This window comes from Pan troglodytes, chromosome 7, assembly GCF_028858775.2.
Source record: "Pan troglodytes isolate AG18354 chromosome 7, NHGRI_mPanTro3-v2.0_pri, whole genome shotgun sequence".
Lineage (NCBI taxonomy): Eukaryota > Metazoa > Chordata > Mammalia > Primates > Hominidae > Pan > Pan troglodytes.
In genome coordinates, this window is record NC_072405.2 from 57,242,465 (window position 1) to 57,260,764 (window position 18,300).

Consider the following 18,300-nt stretch of genomic DNA (forward strand, 5'->3'; position numbering starts at 1 on the left):
GGAGAATCAGTAAAGCAGAAACACAGGAGAGACTGTGCCGCCAGGACACCCTCCTGCTGCCTACTACTCTGCCAACTGCTGGGACATAGCCACCTTTCTATCTTGATTTCTTGGTATAATAAACCCTTAGTAATCTCAGTAATACTAATCATATCAGTCCTAATAACTAATGATGGGAACAACAGCATTATTGATAACCAAGCACCATACAGAGTTAATTTACAAGCATGACCTCATTTTGTGATCACAACCAGCCTGGGAATTAGGCCTCATTATCCCTACTGTGTATATTAAGAAACAGAGCTTCTAAGAGGAGGTGACACTTGTTCAAGGTTGAGCAATCACTAAGTGATAGAGTCTTGCACCCCGTCCACTTGGTTCCCTAATTAAGGAATGGGAGTTCTAAATAAGCACACAGACACTCAGTTGCCCTACAAATATGGTCTTTGAATAACTTTGAGTGACTATTCCTTTCTTAGTTATTATCTGAACATACAGACCTCATTCATGCTGGCTGCCCATTTATGACGCCTTTTCCCATTAAGACTGACCTTGATACAAAGAATAAGACAAACAGCCCATAAAATCCTCCTGTCCAAAACCACCTGGTTGAAGGCAGCATTGTGGGGTAGGCAGAAGATGAGTGGTCTCTCCCACACCTGCGGTCACCAGCGAGGCCAGCATGGCTCCACACTGGTCTGTTGACTGCTCTCCTCCACTTCACTACATTTCACTGCATCCGCCACTCCTTACTCCTACTCCTGGAAACTCCCTCCTCCCCTGGGCTTCAGACGCCAGCAGAATTCCCAATAGCTTGGCTTTGGAGTCAGATAGACTCAGTCCTGGCCCCCACCTGTTCCCAGGGATGCTGTCTAGCCTTACAGCTCTGTGCCTACTCTCCTTGAAGCAACAAGAGAAAACAGCAGGACTTGCTGCAGAGGTTCCTGCAAGGACTGGGTGGTGTGCTTGTCAGTACCTGGTGAACCCTGCAGTGCAGGGAGCACTCACTCCTCCCAGCCTGGGGGAAGGGGGTAAGAACGAGGGTCACTGGTCAAAATGAGAAAGCAGGCACGTGGTCGTCTGTGCTAGCACCTGACCTCTTCCTGCAGCAGAGGATCCTGGGAGTCATTGTTGGTCCCTCCCCTCTGTTCTGAGATGGCAGGACCCCAGTGGCATCAAAGAAGCAGAGACCTGAGGGGTAGCTGTCTGCCCCGTGAAGCCTGAGACCCCCTCTCTGGGCAGCCCCTGCACTGGCCACCACCTGGGAGCGCATGGATCCTTCTAGTTAATGCCTACTCCCAGATATGATGTGGAGTGTTGTTTATTGTAGACATCCATGTCTCTGTCTCTCCAACCAGGCCTCCTGGGTGGCTGGAGGCAGGGGAGATATTTATTCTCAATGACATATATAGTAGGCATTCAGTAAACCTTAGCTGGACTGGTGAATTATCTTTCAATCACTCATTGTCCCTGTGAAACCATGTGAAAGAGAGAAACGTCAGAAGATTTCTGCCTGTTGTATTAATTCCTTCAAGTCAGGGATCCACAAACTTTTTCTCTAAAGGGCCAGAGAGTAAATACTTAGGCTCTGTAGGCCATCCAGTCTCTGTCAGAACTACTCAACGCTGCTGTTGCAGTGCAAAAGCAACACACATAAATGCACCAGCCCTGCTATGTTCCGGCAAAACTCAGTTTACACAAACACGGGTGGGCTGAGTGGGCACAAAGGCTGGAGTCTGTCTACTTCTATTGGAAGGGTTGCCACAGAGCTTTTAAACTCGGTGCCATAAGAAAATTTCCATACCATGTGTCTTCCAAACATAAAGCCTTCAAGCAACTATGCTAACCCTGGGGGCAGCCTCCACATATCATTCATTCATTCATGTGCTAAATGATTCTGGGCCCTCCCATGGCCAAGTGCTTTCCCAGGTGCAAAAAGAAACAACCCCCAAGCTACAACCTCAGGTTCCTAATTAGTCCCGAGAGGTGTGCCCCGAGAAGCCTTTCTTTGCTCAAGATTTCTTCAGTTGATCCTTTGGCTTTTGAATAACTTCCTCAACTGGTATGGCTTCAACTCAATGAGTCCTCAAGGAGACCCCTCACTGCAGCCTTGTCTCTGTTTTGGGGCCATGCTTTGGGCTTTCTTGGGCAATGCTCCTGTGGGATTGCGCTAGAGCTGGCAGTGGGACCTTGACTGGGCTGACCCTGCGGTCTGAGCTCCTGGGAAGAAGCAGACGCTAAGTGTGTTGGAACATCCCTGCGCTCTCTCTGCTGAAAGAGTACAGTATATGTAGGTGTATTTATACATATATGTATAATTTTTAAAAATTACACTAAAATTTTAGGAGAAAAAAATCCTTAAACAATTGAAATGATGAGATATATAAGATCAGTAACTGTTTAGACAAGAGTATAATTTATTTTATTTTATTTTATTTATTTATTTTTGAGACGGAGTCTCCCTCTGTTGCCCAGGCTAGAGTGCAGTGGCACGATCTCAGCTCGCTGCAACCTCCGTCACCCAGGTTCAAGCAATTCTCCTGCCTCAGCTGCACCCACTGCCCTGCCCCAGAGTAGCTGGGATTAGAGGCTTGTGCCACCAGGCCTGGCTAATTTTTGTATTTTTAGTAGAGACAGGGTTTTACCATGTTGGCCAGACTGGTCTTGAACTCCTGACCTCAGGTGATCCACCTGCCTCAACCTCCCAAAGTGCTGTGATTACAGGTGTGAGCCACCACGCCCGGCCCAAGAATATAATTTAAATGGACATATGTGAACAATATTTTCTGATAAACAATACTACTGAATAGTGAGATCTAAAACATTTTTCAATATAGTCCCAGCATTTTGGTAAATTATCTTTTGGTAAATATCACCGAAGAAATTCATTTCTTCATTGACAGTGTTTTTTCTGCAAAACAAAATATCCCTTACTGTTTCCTGAGGAGAAATATTTAGGCAAATAGATCTCCTTTAGATTGGCTAGAATTTTCATACATAGAGAAAAACTGAAAAGGACAGGTAGCCAGTGGTGTGCTGGTAAATGTATAACAACCAGATCTTCAGGAAAAAATGTATGCATATATATGCACATAATTTTACTAACCATCATCTATGTATAAAGATGTACTGTGCACAAGTTGCAAACAATCATAGCATATATGATGATAAAACATATGCTTTATCATAAATTCTGTTTTATCCTCACAGAATGCTTTCGTTGATTTTGCTGAAATCTTGTTTCTGTAGCCAACCTAGTGTTGCAGCTGATGTGCAGATGTGACTTCGACATGAATGTTGGTTGATATTTTCATAATAATACTAACAAGTAAGGTGAAAAGGAAACAATGAAGATGTGTGTTGGAATGTCACTTGCTCTTCAATGATGTGAGCTATTTATTTGCTGAATTGGATAATGGGTTCTGAACAGAGGAAGAATATTCTCTCAATTGCTGTGCTATTTCACAACGTAACAGCTACCTACACAACACACTTTTAGGTTTAATCTGCATTATACACATTTTATTCTTCACTTTCATAGGTCTAAGTAATGCATGAAGCTATAAATAAAGGTCTGATCTGTGGCATTTGCTGATTCCAGTGGTATAAATCCTCCCACCATGGCTGATTTCATGATACGAATGAGACATCACGAGCTCAGAGCTGGAACGAGATGTGCAGTAGCTTGCTGTTAGGCTGTGCTTCCACCACACAGATACCAGAGATCTAGAACGTGCTAAAGTGGAGTAAAATATGGACAAAGTAGTGATTTTTGAGTTCTTACTAACTTTGCATTTAATATAAGTCATTCAGTTATAGGTCTATATAATTTGACATTTAATAATGGCAGAGTTTAACAAAAAGCTCACGTAATTCCTGATGGTTTAATAGATTTTTTTTGTAAGCCATTATGAGTTAGTTCCAGTGTGCTATTGTTCTTTGACAAATATATATTTTCCACTGATGCTGTGATTACTGAGCTGAGTTTGCTGAATGGCTCAACAATTAAAATGAGAAAAAACTTTAAAAAAATTGTAACTTTTTTTTGCTGAAATATTCACAATGGCTCCCAACAAGATATGTTGTGTGCATTTTTTCATGGAATTACCTTAGAAACTCATATTGCTTCTGGTGACTCTTACTGTATCAACATAAGTATACATATTGCAATAATAAGACAACTCATTGACCTAATTACTAATAGTTCATATTGCGGATTAATATTGACAAAACTGCAATAATGAGACAACTCATTGACCTAATTACTAATGGTAATATTGGGGATTATACACTGACAATAATGCAATAATGAGACAAATCATTGACCCAATTACCAATAGTACATATCAGGGGTTATATATTGATTCTATATTCAGTGAACATAGAATTATATTAAACATAGACTGCAAATTCCATGAGTGTAAGGATGACTCCTCTAAGTTCTTGTAAAATATCATGTGTATATATTTGGTAATGTATCTAAAATTATTATCGTCTATCATCATGATAATGTGTAATTCAGATTTAAGCCACTTAACACAGGTAAAATTAATCATGAGGCCAATACAAAAAATATCTCACCTGGGCAACATAATGAGACATCATCTCTACAAAAAAATTAAAAAATTAGCTGGGTGTGCTGGCATGCACCTGTCGTCTCAACTACTGGTGAGGCTGAGACAGGAGGATGGCTTGAGCCCAGGAGGCTGAGGCTGCAGTGAGCTGTGATCAAGCTATGATGCACTCCAGCCTGGACTACAGAGTGAGATCCTGTCTCAAAAAAGAAAAATGTAGAATTTTGACTTAGTGTTGGCACAGAGTGATTACTGAGTAATTACTCAGTGAATGAATGTACATAGGAAAAGAATATGCCATATATTAAATCTTTGAGTCTCTGGACTACTTTAAGATTTGCTAGGAGGTTGTCTAATTATTCAAGTGAAATGAACACAAAGTAGTTCTTTCAGTACCCATTTCTTTCTGTTCTGCTTCCTTGTAAGACATTTGCTACTTGATTATGAATTAGGATGGTCGTGAGTGTTGGGAGTAAAAATGCCTCAGGTGCTCGGTGTACAGGAAGTGTAGGGTGATGAATAGATAGCGTTCAAAGTGGATGAACTCCAATAATGATCTGCTGGAGGAGATAGAAAGGGGAGCCCTGTCTCTGGAGCAGAGACTTTGCCTCAGACCTGGTCAGTCCCATTGCAGATGTAATCTGGGGCCAGGATTGCGTGTGTGTGTGGGGCAAGCCCTGTGCGCTGGGGTGGGGCGGCCCCTCCTCCAGCCTGTGCCACCTTGTCACTGCTCTGCAGCAGGCCTGCGCAGGCTCATCTGTGCAGGTGTGGCATGCAGTCAAATTTAAGCAAAACAGGCACCCAGTTTTCTTTTTTTTAAAAAAGAGAAATAGCTTTCTCCCTAACTTTTTCTTTTGGTGGGCTACTTGTATTTACAAAATTGGATTTCCCCAGTGGGGTGGGACGCACTGGTCTGTGGTGGCATGGGTGCCGCTGGGTGTTCAGTGTGGGTTCTTGTTGGGCTGCTGGCCTGTTAGGAAGGTTTGAGACTCCAGCAGTTATGCTGCTGGCAGAATCGCCTCTGACCTTGGCTGCAGAAGCAACGGCTGGGCAGAGCAGTTGCTGTCACTTGGCTTTATGATCCCCTGCCAAAAAAACACAGGTAGTCCATGTATAAAACAAACACAGCTAATGAATTCAGGAGGAGACTGGGCCCAGCCCTCCTTGGCACTGTTAAACCTGCAGCATCAATCACTGTGAAAAGCTGGCTTGCTCAGTTCCCATGCTATACGCGGGGTTCCCAGATCTCCTCCACTCCAGTGAGTCCTGTAGTTTGCTTTAATTGTTCTGTCTATAGAAAGAATATATAATCCATTTATGGTAATAGGAGGTGAAGCTTGGAATCTTTCACAGGAACAGGTTCCCACTCTAGAACAAGTGACTGCTGGAAAACTATCCTGATGGTTTACCCCTTCATGCCCCTCCCCTCAGCTGGAAACAAAACATCCCATGAAAACAAACAAAATCATCACACATACATACCCACACCTGCACCAGGGACACATGCGGGGCCATGACAACTCTGCAGTGTCTATTTCACGGGGTGGTTGATATATTTCAACAAATTTCGTTAAATCTCTATGGCTTTTAAGGAGATCTGATAAAAAGGAAGTTAGATTATTTAAACTGGCCAAACATAAGAATTAGCTAAGCCTTTCTAGGAAAAACAGCATAAAAGTGGGGTAAGTGTCAAAGGGAACCAAAACATTATCGGAGAAAATGCTTTTAAGACATGTTGCACTAATAATACTAAGCATGATACAAAGAATAGCTGAACACTTGATACTGCTCTAAGTACCTAACGTACTGACGGAAAATTACTTACTTGCTCCTCTAGAATCAACATCGTCATCCCAAGTAGGAGACCAGAGTCTGTAATCTCAGAGAGGCTGAGATGCTGCCCTCCAGTGTGATGTGAGAGATGAGTGTTGGGGACATAGCAGATGATAGCCTCGGTTTCCCTATATTTGTAGAAGAGCAATAAAGGCCCATGCATCTCACCAGTGTAGAAGAGGAACTGGAAGGGAGGGAGGGAGGGCCTTCCAGCCATGGGGAGCTGCCTGAGCAAGGCTTCCCGCTCTGCCAGGCTAAGGAGGGCAGGCCAGGCAGCTGTCGCTCACATGCTCTGGCCTGCATATTTGGGAGGGGAAGAGCGCCTCCTTGCCAATGCGCTGCAAAGTGCTCAGCCATGAGAATTGCCACAAATCCTGTGGAGCATGCGCCTTTGGAAGCATCAGGCTGGAGCTTTGACACACAAAAGAATGTTGGAAAGCCAAGCGGCCCTTGCCAAGGTTTTAGAGCTGGGATTTATCAAAGGCTTACCTGCCACACTAGTCATAAGGAGCTCCAGGTGTCTGGGGCTCACCTGAAGCCACCTGTGATTTCCGTAGGGCCATGTGGGAGCTATGGGTAAGCGCCTACTCCAGCTCTTGGGTAGGCCTACTTTGATCAAATGTTCTTGCATTGTAAACATTAGTCACAGGAAAGTGAGACTTCTGTGTTCTCTGTAGGTTTGTCTTCTCCTGAGGAAGTGGATGCCATGTGTCACTTTGCAGATGGATCAAGTGCAGGAGGTAAAATAACTCCCTGAGCTTCCCTGATCTTCCGTTCGTCATTCTTTTTCTTTCCCTTGGAAAACTGATTTGCATAGAAATGAGAAGTTTACTCTCTTGCTTTTGGATCTGTTGCATGATCGCAAAGAAAAGAAATGCCTTACTTGATATTTCGACATTAAACTTTACAATCTGGAGAATTTTTCTTCCAGCACCTCGTCCTGGGTAGTTGAGTATAACGGCCCCCATATTTTGACCAGGAACTGAAATGAACCCCATCCAGGGCTTGCTTGGGTGTGGAAAGCTTTCAGACTCATGGGTGGAGCAGAAATCCTCATGCTGCACTCCCCCATGAAGCAGAAGTCACAATCTGTGTAGAGTCATGGAGAGGAGGAAGTTGAACTTCAGTGTGCTCCGAAAATAAGACATTGTGTGGTACAGTGTGGGCCAGCAGCCTGGGTAAGGCATGGCCCAGGTAGAGAGCTCAGGATGACTAGGTGTCTTCCCTCATTGTCACTAGGAAGTGAGTTCACTCCCAGACTCTCCTAGGACCTCAGTCTTAAGAGCGATCACAGCTGCCTGTTAACCAGCCTGAATGCAAAAAGTGAAAAAGCATTGCCTTCAACTGGAAAAGAAGGGCTCCTTTGAAGGAGCTGCTGCAGAGAGGTCATTGGAGGAAATCTCAGCATCCCCCACGCCCTCCCCTCCCTGTGGCTGGAAGCCATGGGGGGCCTTTCATGTTAGGTCAGAGGCTTCCCCACAGCCCCTTTCCCTTGTCTTGGAATGTCTGTGTGAGGGCGTGGCTGGCAGAGTGGCCGGAAGTCCACAGAGTGAGAGGAGTAGGTGCTGGACCTGGCATGCAGACTCTGGGCTGTGACTCAGGCCCAGGCAGGGTGGGTGGGGAAGGGAGTGGTGGGGACATGGGGTCCTGACGGAGGTCGGGAGGCACAGGGTGTGGGTGCTGCTTGTCTCTCCACCTTCTCCACCGCACCATGTGTCTGGGTCTGTGATTACCGGAGGTGACTCGCAACAGGCCCAGACTCGCCTGTGTGCATAGCACTAAGGGTAATGACAACTCCTCTGTGTGTGCAGGTGCCTGTTGGAGACGCAGAGCTCTGCAGCAGCAGGTGAGCTGATGCTGCAACCTGCTAAACATCGCTCCTGCGGAGCACCAGGGCCCAGAGTGCACATGGCTCTCAGGCTCCGTGAAAAGCTTGCAGTGAGCTCAGCCACTGAAAAGTCACTACAAAGATGGAAAGCAAAATGAAAACCGAGTCCTCGGTACCCTATGTTTATCTGTCTCTAAGAGAACATCCTTGGGTTTATTTATGATTTGAGTACTTCATAAGAAAAGTAGCATAAAATAGAAAATAATGTGTTGATGTCCTATATAAGTGAATCTACTCAATACAATTTATAAAGCATATGGTTCTACAGAAATGTCTTTGTACTTAGAAATGACACTTTAGTTAACTTATTAGCCAATCCTTGGACATTTGAGTATAAAACAAAGTGGAAGTGGCTCCAGCCAGCGCCAAGAGACCCTGGGGGGCTTGCACTGTGTGCTCTGCAGGGGCCAGGTATCCTTCATCACAGCAGCAGCCTGCGTGGCCCAGCACAGCCTGCAACTGCAGAACCAGAGCTCACCGTGGCTGCTCCCCATTTACAGTTTATGCCAAAATCTAGGTCACTTGAGTTCTCAAGTGAGTTCTTAATCAGGGATTACATGGATAAGGCCTATTTTAATATTTTTATTTAATCCTATTTAGTTTTGTGTACTTACGGCATTATCCTGAGAAGGAAGTTTGTAGGTTTCATAGGAGCCAACATGGTTCACGCACAAAGACAGGCCAAGAACCCCAAACATGCCATCGGAGAGCAGCCAGGGCCCCCAGGATTGGCCCTGATCCCTGTCTCTCTTCAGGCCACTGCCTCCCCCAACCCCAGGATACCTCAGGCCTGGCACTTAGGCCCACAGCGGAGGGCATGTTCCCCCACTTTGACCTACCCCAAGACAGGCCTCTCCTTGTGAATACTGACAATGGAAAATGTTTCCTTCTGCCAAGGGAATCCCGTGGCCCTCACAGGAGTGTGGGTTTGGCCTTGGGTCTGAATAGATGGCTGCATGACTGCCTGGAGTCATGCCACTCAGAGGCTGAGTGCTCTAGCCTGCAGGAATAGTGGGGATGGGGGTCTACACACCTGTGTTGGGTGGGGCAGTGTCTTCCTCAGTCTGTTGTCAAGGAGGCTGTAAAAATACTGTGGCTCAATCTCGTCCATGGCTACAGAGCTGCATGCAGAAGCCAAAGGTGCCTGGTTTTGCCTTAGTATTTTTCACGTAGAAAGAGAAGAGACAAGTACATTCGTTTAGAAGAAACTCACCAGGAAAAGCAAGCACGGACTGACTTTTTAGGCATGTGAGCTGGATGGGAGGAAAGGCAGTGGTTGGGTGGAGGAGGGGATGACTGTTTTGCCCAGAGCCTCCTTCAGTTCAATTAGTCCGTCTTCCATCTTCACCTGCACCTGTAGACACCGCTTCCTGGAGCTGTTCTGTGCAGAAGTTGAGTGAAGATACTGCAGCGAGCCCTGGGTCTGAACGCCTGTGTGCTGACTCTAGACCTGCTCCTCAGCCCCAGTTTTCTCTGAAAAACCAGGATTCTAGCACAACTCGTACCCCCATTCTTTTCAGTCCTGCACCCACCAGCGAGCCGCAAGGCCCAGGAGCTACTGGCCCTGTTTTCCTGTCTCCAGGACTAGCCTTTGATTTATGAGATGTCCCCTGTCTCCCCTGCTTCTGACCTCCCAGGATGGCATTTGGTGATTTCTTGATGTTCTCTTGCTTTGGCATTAAAATATGGATGGGAGTGTCATTTCCAGATCTTTTCCAGACCTGTGCAATTCTTTCCATTCTTCATAACAGCCCATGACCCACCTTCCTCTGTTTCAGCCACAAAGCTAGCCATGCCTGTGTGCGCACTGCTGTTTCTCATTGTTAACATTTTAACTGTTATTTTAAAAAAAACTTTCTTTTAAACTGTGTGTGTATGGTTTTAAAAATTGACGCACTTCCAGAGCTCTCAACTTCTGCAGTCTTTCTGAGGTCCGTGTTCCTCTTCTTCAGCTGGGAAGCAAATGCTTGACTTAATCCTTTCCCAGGTTTTCTTCTACAACTCCACATGGAAAAAAAGCAACACACTGAGCCGGAAATGCCTTGCCCAGGAGGATTTGTTGCCAGGCTGCATGGAGGGGAGTCCTTAGAACCTGGGCAGCCTTCACCTCCCCATTCCTGTCGCTCCCATGCAAGTCTTCCTTGGACAGCAGGTTGGGGCATTGTTCAAAGAAAGTCCCTGCTAACGAACAGAGTATGGCTTCCCTCATTATTACGGCAGATTTCCTCCCACTTTTTTCTTTTGTAAAATGGAGAACTCTTCACACTACAGTTTTTATGGGAGATATTCCTTCTACCTTGGGTGGATGTGTGAAAAGCAGCCAGAGGAAAATATGATTAAAGAACAGGGTGGCAGAAGTTTTGGTCAAGTGAAATATTTCCTGAGAGCCCTGTCTCTTCTCTCCAGGTATCCAGTTTCCAGGCAGGTTGCATGGGAGAGAGACAGGTGTGTGTGTGCATGCAGAGGAAAGAGAACAAAGCCCGAGGGATCCAACTTCCAGGAAATCTCTGCTGCGCTGGTGCAAAGGAAAAATAACCCCTGCTCTCCTCTCAACTTAAAAAAAATTTTCTGTTTGGTTTTGGTTTACAGAAGTCTAAATATTAAGCAGTTTCGTGGTGATAATGATGCAGCCACATTTTAGATAAATTCTTTGAACTTTTTAAAGCCCTTTGTGTTTTCCTAATAGTTACTCATAGAAGGGCTGGGATAGGAAAAATGCAGGCAGGCCAGCGCCTGCTCCTGAATGCCCGTTTGAGCAATCGTATACCCTACAAATTCAGCTCGTCACTTTTTTTTTCCTGGTGGTGGCAGCAAGAAGTTGGACGGGTTTCTGGGTACATCTCGTCCTGTGGTGAGATGAATGATTTCCTTTCAGCCTTGTATGTTTGAAATGGGTTCCTGACATGGTGTCTGTGCCCTGATGGGAGCTGCTTGTCTGTGTGAAGACAGCTAGCAGGACACAGAGGGCTCCGGGCAGCCGGGGTCACTCCGCTCCTAGCAGGCCCACCTGCATCTCCCTCACCTGGGGGCCCTGGAGGGGGGGCTCACATGGCCCCTCTTCCCTCCAGATGTCTCAGGTCAACTCTGGGCTCTGATGTCCTGGGACATGTGCTGGGTGCTCCTGGCAGGAGCTGCTGTCGCGTCTGAAGTGTCCCTGTGGTTGGGGCTGGCAGGCAAAGGGCCAAGAGATGTTATCTTTATAACATCTGCCGTCATCTCTGCTGTGTGGGAACTAATGGCTGCGTTTGAATAATTAGGCCTTTGCACCATAGCACAACAAAAGCCGGCATTGCTCCATTAAAGCAAACATAATTACTGTAGCTCACACATTCAGAGCCCCTTTCATCCCTCCAGAAGCTGCAGAGTCGGGAGGATCTGAGTCTCTCGCTCAGCTCCCAAGGAGCCTGCTCCCTGGGTGCAGTGTGGGCATCTGGGTGGTCTGTCTTTCTGTCTCCTCTGTGCTTCCTGAGCACTCGTGGCAGACCTCTGCTTTGGCCTTCTGCATGCTACCTTTTGGTCCCATAGGCTGTTGTCTCTTGGGCCCAGCGCTGCATCTTGCCCACATTCATTTCCCTTAGGCAGATGTTGGGGCTGAAGTCTCCTGACCTCTCTGTGCCTCAGTTTATTCATCTGATAATCACCACATCTGCCCCGTCAACTTCCAGGATGGTTGTAAACATCAAACGAAGTCATGGATATAAAAGTGATTTGCAAAGTGTAAAAATGCCACACAAATAATAAAAATCTTACCGTTACTCAGGTTAGGGCACGGATACTATTTAACCAGTCACCAGTCCTGGGACTCAGCATGTGGCCCTTCCACTGACAGCTTTTGGAAACTAGGCTTCATTTTCATGGTGGCCAGGATAACCCTAAAGACTGATGGTCATGTTTACTAGAAACTCTGGCCTTCAACTTCCTGGGAGATGTTTCCTTTCTCTCAGTGATCAGTGTGTTCTTTTCATTAGCCAATTAATCAATATTTTTGGAACACCTATACCAAACAAGATACTGTGCTAGTCAATGTTGCAATATGAACATGTGTGAGGGCAGTGGTGAATACAAATCTCTCAAGTCCCTTATCTGAAAAAGTTGTGCCAAATTGGTGATAAAGACAAAGATGGCTCTGGATTTGGAGGAGGGACTTCCTTCATCCTTCTCTTATTTTCAAGTTCTGTTTTTTTATTCATGAATCTAGGGTTGGGGATGTGTCATGGAAGAAGTGGAAGTTGACGTACACCTTCAAAGAGGGATACACTCTTAGTCGACAAAGGAAGGATGGACTTGTAACATCATTCATTGAGAGCTCAGATGGGAATCATATTTTGGAATTTGCCCTAAGACACCCAGCCACCCATTGCTTTCCTGGGTGGCACACCTCTCACAATGGATGGGTGAGAATCCTGCAGGCTGTCACTTGTAAGCAAACCCAAGATTAATCTGACACAGTCTTTAAGGAGCAGTGATTGCATTGTGGGCGAAAGGGGAAATGTGGGTAAATTCTTCACACCAACTTCTGAATGGAGATGTGTTGGGTTCTCCCATTTGAATTTCAAGCCCGTAGAGAAGGACACGTGGGTTTGGTTTTCTTTACTTAGCAATCTTCCTGGAGTGCTCTAACTTTCCAAGGATCCAGAGAGCTCTTTAGCCTCTGCAAAGCCCTCTGCTCCACAGACCCGCCCCAGACGGCTTGTAGAATCTTCACACAGGGTGGGAGCTTAACTGTCATGTATTGACATGGAAATTGCAGGTAAATGAGATCTATTTTGTCTCTTGAGGAGTTTATATTTTGTAGAGTGTAAAGATACACTAACAGGAAATTGTGTTTTACAGGGCCAAGTACGACAATAGGGTAACAGGGGAGTGTGCTAACCCTACTAAGGGAACACAGCTCGCCAAGAGCCACCAGAGAGAGTTTCTGGGAAAAGACAACGCCAGGAACATGTCTGGTGCATGAGAGGGAGTCACTCAGATGGAGAAAAGGTGCGAGGAATGCCCAAAAGGGAGGAGGGAAAGAGGCCAGTGCAGGCTGGAAAACTGGGAGAAAATGTCAAGACTGAAGTAGGTAGTGGGGGCGATTATGACATGGAAGACAAAGTGCAGTTTGAGAGGAAGAAATTGAGGAGATGGTGTTCAAGGTTTAAAATAATGAAGATGCAGATTGTGGAGGGGAACACGTTCCAAAGGCGGCCAGGTCCATGGGGTGCATGCTTGCTGAGAGGCCCTGGCACTGTAAGGCTCCCACAGATGGTTTGCTACAGGACATTTGTCATTTGCAAAGGAAGAGCTGAATTCTGGGGATGTATGGGGAAATTTCTGAGATTCTAGCATCACGAGTTTGAGCTGAGCATGCTCTTCATTTGTCATCAGTTTAATGCGGGTTTATTATACACCAGACAAGAGCACTGTGGAGAATGTGAGTCCCAGGCCTCATGACATCAAAGTTGATAATAAGTGTGATGCTCTCCCAGGCTGTAAGAGATGCCTGGACAACACACTCAGGGTGGCCAGACTTCTTGGCAGAGGCTGGAAGGGCTTCACCGGGGAGGGAGAGCAGAAATTTTCCAGGCAGAAGGGAGAAAAAGGGAAGGAAGTCCATTCCTGCAAGAGACACGGAGGTGTGGGAGTGTGGACAGGCCTAGGGTTGCAGCATCATGGCAAAGGTGACTCAAAGGATCTCCAGAAATCCATTGTCTTTCAGAGAGTTGTAGTGTGTGCCAAAAACCTCAACAGCCTTTCAGAAGCACCAAGTTGCCCTAACACCCTCTCCTAACCTCCTGACTGGCTCAGAACCTATCCTGTCTAAGAATAACAGTGTCTGCTGAGGAAGGGAGAGAGTTTCTCAGTCAGTGTAACGTTTACCATATAAATTCCTATTCTGTTGACCTGCACATTTACCTCCTTTGAAAGTTATGGTTTTGTGGTTAGCCGAGTGCTAAAAACCTATAGGTTTCAAACCCCTCATCAATGTAACTTTACCAGGAGGCTGAAGATGAATAGAATCATCACCCTAGTGAAATCCTTCAGTTACCTATACCTGCAGGGGCTCATCTTAGGAATCATAGAATATCTCATAGCTTAATTTTTAAGTTTCACAATGATGTTTATTTCTTAATGCATTGTCATAGCTTGTTCTAACCTTATCAATGTAATAATTATTTAAATCAAACCAAACTTATTATACACTTCAGTTTAGTCTGCTTACTTTACTTCCATTTTTTTGAGGATATATTCCAAGTAATAAAATTCCACATGCAGAGTCCAAATAAAGGCATTGAATCAGCCCTTGCTGTTCTCCAGGCAAAGACATGCTTCTTCCAGTAACTTTGCCAGGTGTGCGAGTGTCTGCAGTTAACCCCCTTTTGTTCTCCAAAGGTCTTGCTTTATCACCCAGCCTGGAGTGCAGCGTTACGGCCTCGGCTTACTGCAGCCACGACCTCCTAGGCTCAGTGATCCTCCCACCTCAGCCTCTCGGGTAGCTGGGATTATAGGCAAGTGCCACTGTGCCCAGCTAATTTTTGCATTTTTTTGTGAGACAGGGTTTCACCATGTTGCCCAGGCTGGTCTCGAACTCCTGGTCTCAAGCAATCCTCCAGCCTCGGCCTCCCAAAGTACTGGCATCACAGGTGTGAGCCAGCACATCCAGCCTACAGGGGCATTTTTAATACCAAATGAAACAGGACCAAAATGAACTGGCTGCTACTGCAGCCATGCACGGATGAGTAGAATGGAGACATCCATTTCTGCTCTTGGTTTCACACAGCACATCAGAGGCTGTCAGAGCTGTAGGCCATGGAGAGTTACCAAGCCCCGCAATTTGTATTTGTTGGGTGTACAATGGCGTCACATCTGCTTTCTTGAAAAACAACATTGCCTTGAGCACACACACTCCGTTGACATTCAGGTCAAAATAAGTTTTCCACTAATGCTGTGCCGTGGGGTTCAATCCTTCACTCATTCAGCAAATATTGACTGAGTGCCCACTACCATATGGGTAGACAGCACAGAAGAGGACTGACCAGGGCCGTGTTTTCATGGATTTACGTTCTATAGAAGGGGAAAAGTGAGAAACATAAACAGAAAAAAATGCAGCAGGGCATGATATCTGGGTGCATGACTGTGGCCAGCCATGTGCAGTCCCCTCTGTGGGCACAGGTGAGACCTGGTCCTCCCTGAGACCGCACTGCCATGGCTTGCCCTAGCAAACTGTGGTGATGGCACTGTTAATGTCACATTTATCTTCTAAAGTGTTGCGAGCTTAACATGTCTTCCTTTTTTCACAAAATAATGGAGGGAAATATTAAATACTGGCCAAGGACTGAAGCCTGTTGCAGGCAGCGAGGGCTGGATTTGAAGGTGTGTAGGGCTTCCCGTCTAACTTTCCCAGACATCAGGAGACAGTGTCACCCTCCTGGGGGAAGAGAGGCTGCCTCAGGACTGGCAGAGTAGTCCCTACCCCGCCTCCTCTGGCACAGGCTCAGCCAGCCCACACCAGCACCCTGGGATCTCTGCTGCCTGCCCCACCTCCTCCCACTGCCCCTCACTCTGGAGCCACCCCTGTGTGTCATCAAAGCCACCAGAGCAGGAGACTCCACACACCACTCCCTCCCTCTTGTCCCCCCACAATGCACACCATCATCTTGCAGCCAGACAATGAGCATAGGACAGCTATTCAGAAAAGCGCGTGGCTTCGGAGGCTCAGGACATGTCCTGACGGCACCTGCAGGTTTTCTTTTCCTGGGGCCGCGGGCACTGGCGGTGCTGCACCTGCCGCGGGCCAGCGCCCTGCCTGTCAGCCGCATACCTGGGCGCTGGTGCAGGCCCTGGCCTGCTCCACATCCTGCCCTGCTGCGATTCTGTCTCCCCACTGCACCATCTCTCAGTAGACTCTGTGGAGCAAGGCTGTCCCTCCCAGACTGCTATTTGATTTTCTAGAATCCTGCGGCCGTGAAAGGAGAGAGAAACACCGCCCTTTTCGCCTCTCCCTCCCGGCCGCAGGCCAGGGTGAGAGCTTGCTTGCCTTCATTCAGTCTGTTGTCAGTCAATTTCTTTCCTTATTATGGTGTTTCAAGGAGCAAACCCATCTCACATATATGGGGTCATGTTGTGTTTATACTAGTGCGTATCTCAGAAGAGAGGTGAAACTCATCGTTTGGTGAAATAGGCATTTGTTGACATGAGAAGGCCAGCGTTCATCAGAACCAACATGTATGCTTTTTATAAAACCAAAGGTTGTGTGCTACTGGATCTTGAAAGATTTATATAATTTTTTCAAGCTCTAAGAGATGTCTGCAGAGATGAGCCTGTTCAGAGAGCCAGGGAGAAGCTGACTCAGAAGTAAGTGGCAGCAAACAACTCTCAGCAGGGGCCTGGCTGAGAGCAGAAGAGGGGCATCCCTGTGGGTGCAGGAGGCCCGTCCTCTGCCCTGGGACCTGCGTCTGGCTCGCAAGGCTGGACTCCAGGGTCTGCAGTCTTCACCCCTGTGATTTGTTCCTTGGCACTGGAACAATGAGGAAGTTTTGCTAGTAGTGGTGGAGCAGGTGCCACTGACTTTGTGACCATAGCGGTGATTGAAATACTCCAAGTATTCTCCAGTGACAGGAGTGAAAAATCTCGTTTTCTGCTTTATTGGACCTCTTCACACAGGCTGTGCATTTCATCTAGGGTACGAGAATGCTCTGTCCACTGCACAGGTGACAGGCAGTTAAGTGACCATTGTCTAGTCAGTGGATGTCTGCTGGCAAAGGGAGGGAGGCGGTGACAGTGCACTTCAGTGGGGAGGGCGCCTGAGTTTCACCCATGTAGACTAATGTCCTCTCAGCCGGCAAACCCTGCAGGCCCAGAACTCTGTGTGAGTGGCTGGGGCCCCATAACAGGGGCAATGTGGAGAAAAACAGCCAGGAGGGAGGCAGAAATAAACAAGGGGATGTGTGTTAGGGGAGGAATGTTTTCTTCAGGGACTAAGTGGCAGCATGAGGTGCACAGCAAGCCATAAATTACGGAGGAAGGGGCCACGCCGTGCAGCACCCATGCTGGGGCGATGGCATGCAGACGTGAGAACACACGGCGGGGGGTGGTCTGGCAAGTCCTGGGCCCTCCCCGTGCTGCCCCCAAACTTTCCAGTCAGAGACCCATGTGTGGCAGTGCACTTGTGGGTGAAAGGCGGTGAGGGAGGCCTCCGTCCACTTGATGAGCACAGTGGGGATAAATCTCTTTTTAATATTAGATGTACTGACATGCCTTCCAAAGTAGATCATTCCTCTCTTCCCAGCTGGCAAGCCCACTCGGCCCTCCAGGACCACTGCAGAGGGATGCTGAGGAAGGTGGTCTGCCTTACTTCTGGCAGGGCCCATCAGTGTTCTTCCTCATTGTGGCTGGCCACATTATTTCTAACTGCCAAAAATACCATTGGCTTTACTTTGCCTGCTTACTGCTCATGCTCATCCAGCTTGATGCTGTCCATCAAAGAGCAATTCTAGGTGCTACTAGATGGACTTGTACAGTGAGTGCTACTGTGGTCTCATATCCGCACTCTTTCTTGATTGTTTATAAGGAACCAACTTGTATGGCCACATACAGTTTGTGTGGCCTATGGGACTAGGGCATTACTTTTCTACCCTCTCAGCCATCAGCATCAGCCAGCTGGTCTGCTCACCTGTGCCTGCCCACCTGGGTCTGCTCACCTGCACCTGCCCTCCCGCCCCTGCTGCCGTCAGAGCTGAGAACAGGGCTGCTTTTGCAGGTCAGCCTTCAGGAGCCAGTGGGCAGGAGCAGCCTGCAGCCTGAGGCTGTAATCAAAGGCCTGAAGGCACATCTGTTGCTCATGATCCCAGGACTGTCCAGCTCACCTTTACCATGAACTCTATTTTCCCATAACCCTCCATGAAGTGACTGGAATAGTCACAGGGTGAGTAGAAAACCATGTGCATTAATCTAGAGGCTTCCTCAGCAAGACATGCAAGTAAATGCAAAGCCAGGTGGAGCTGATGACATGGGAGATCCAGA

The 18,300-nt window shown here is 47.0% G+C and overlaps 1 long non-coding RNA gene across 1 annotated transcript in view; it reads left to right on the forward strand.

The window, feature by feature from the left end:
• LOC104007594 (uncharacterized) overlaps positions 1-10,160 on the forward strand; it is a 39,543-nt gene extending 29,383 nt beyond the window's left edge. Inside the window, exons 2-4 of the long non-coding RNA XR_001720166.3 lie at positions 6,412-6,488; positions 7,085-7,147; positions 8,219-10,160. This is a non-coding gene — a long non-coding RNA (uncharacterized LOC104007594). The remainder of the gene's footprint in view (positions 1-6,411; positions 6,489-7,084; positions 7,148-8,218) is intronic.
• Positions 10,161-18,300: the final 8,140 nt, after the last annotated feature.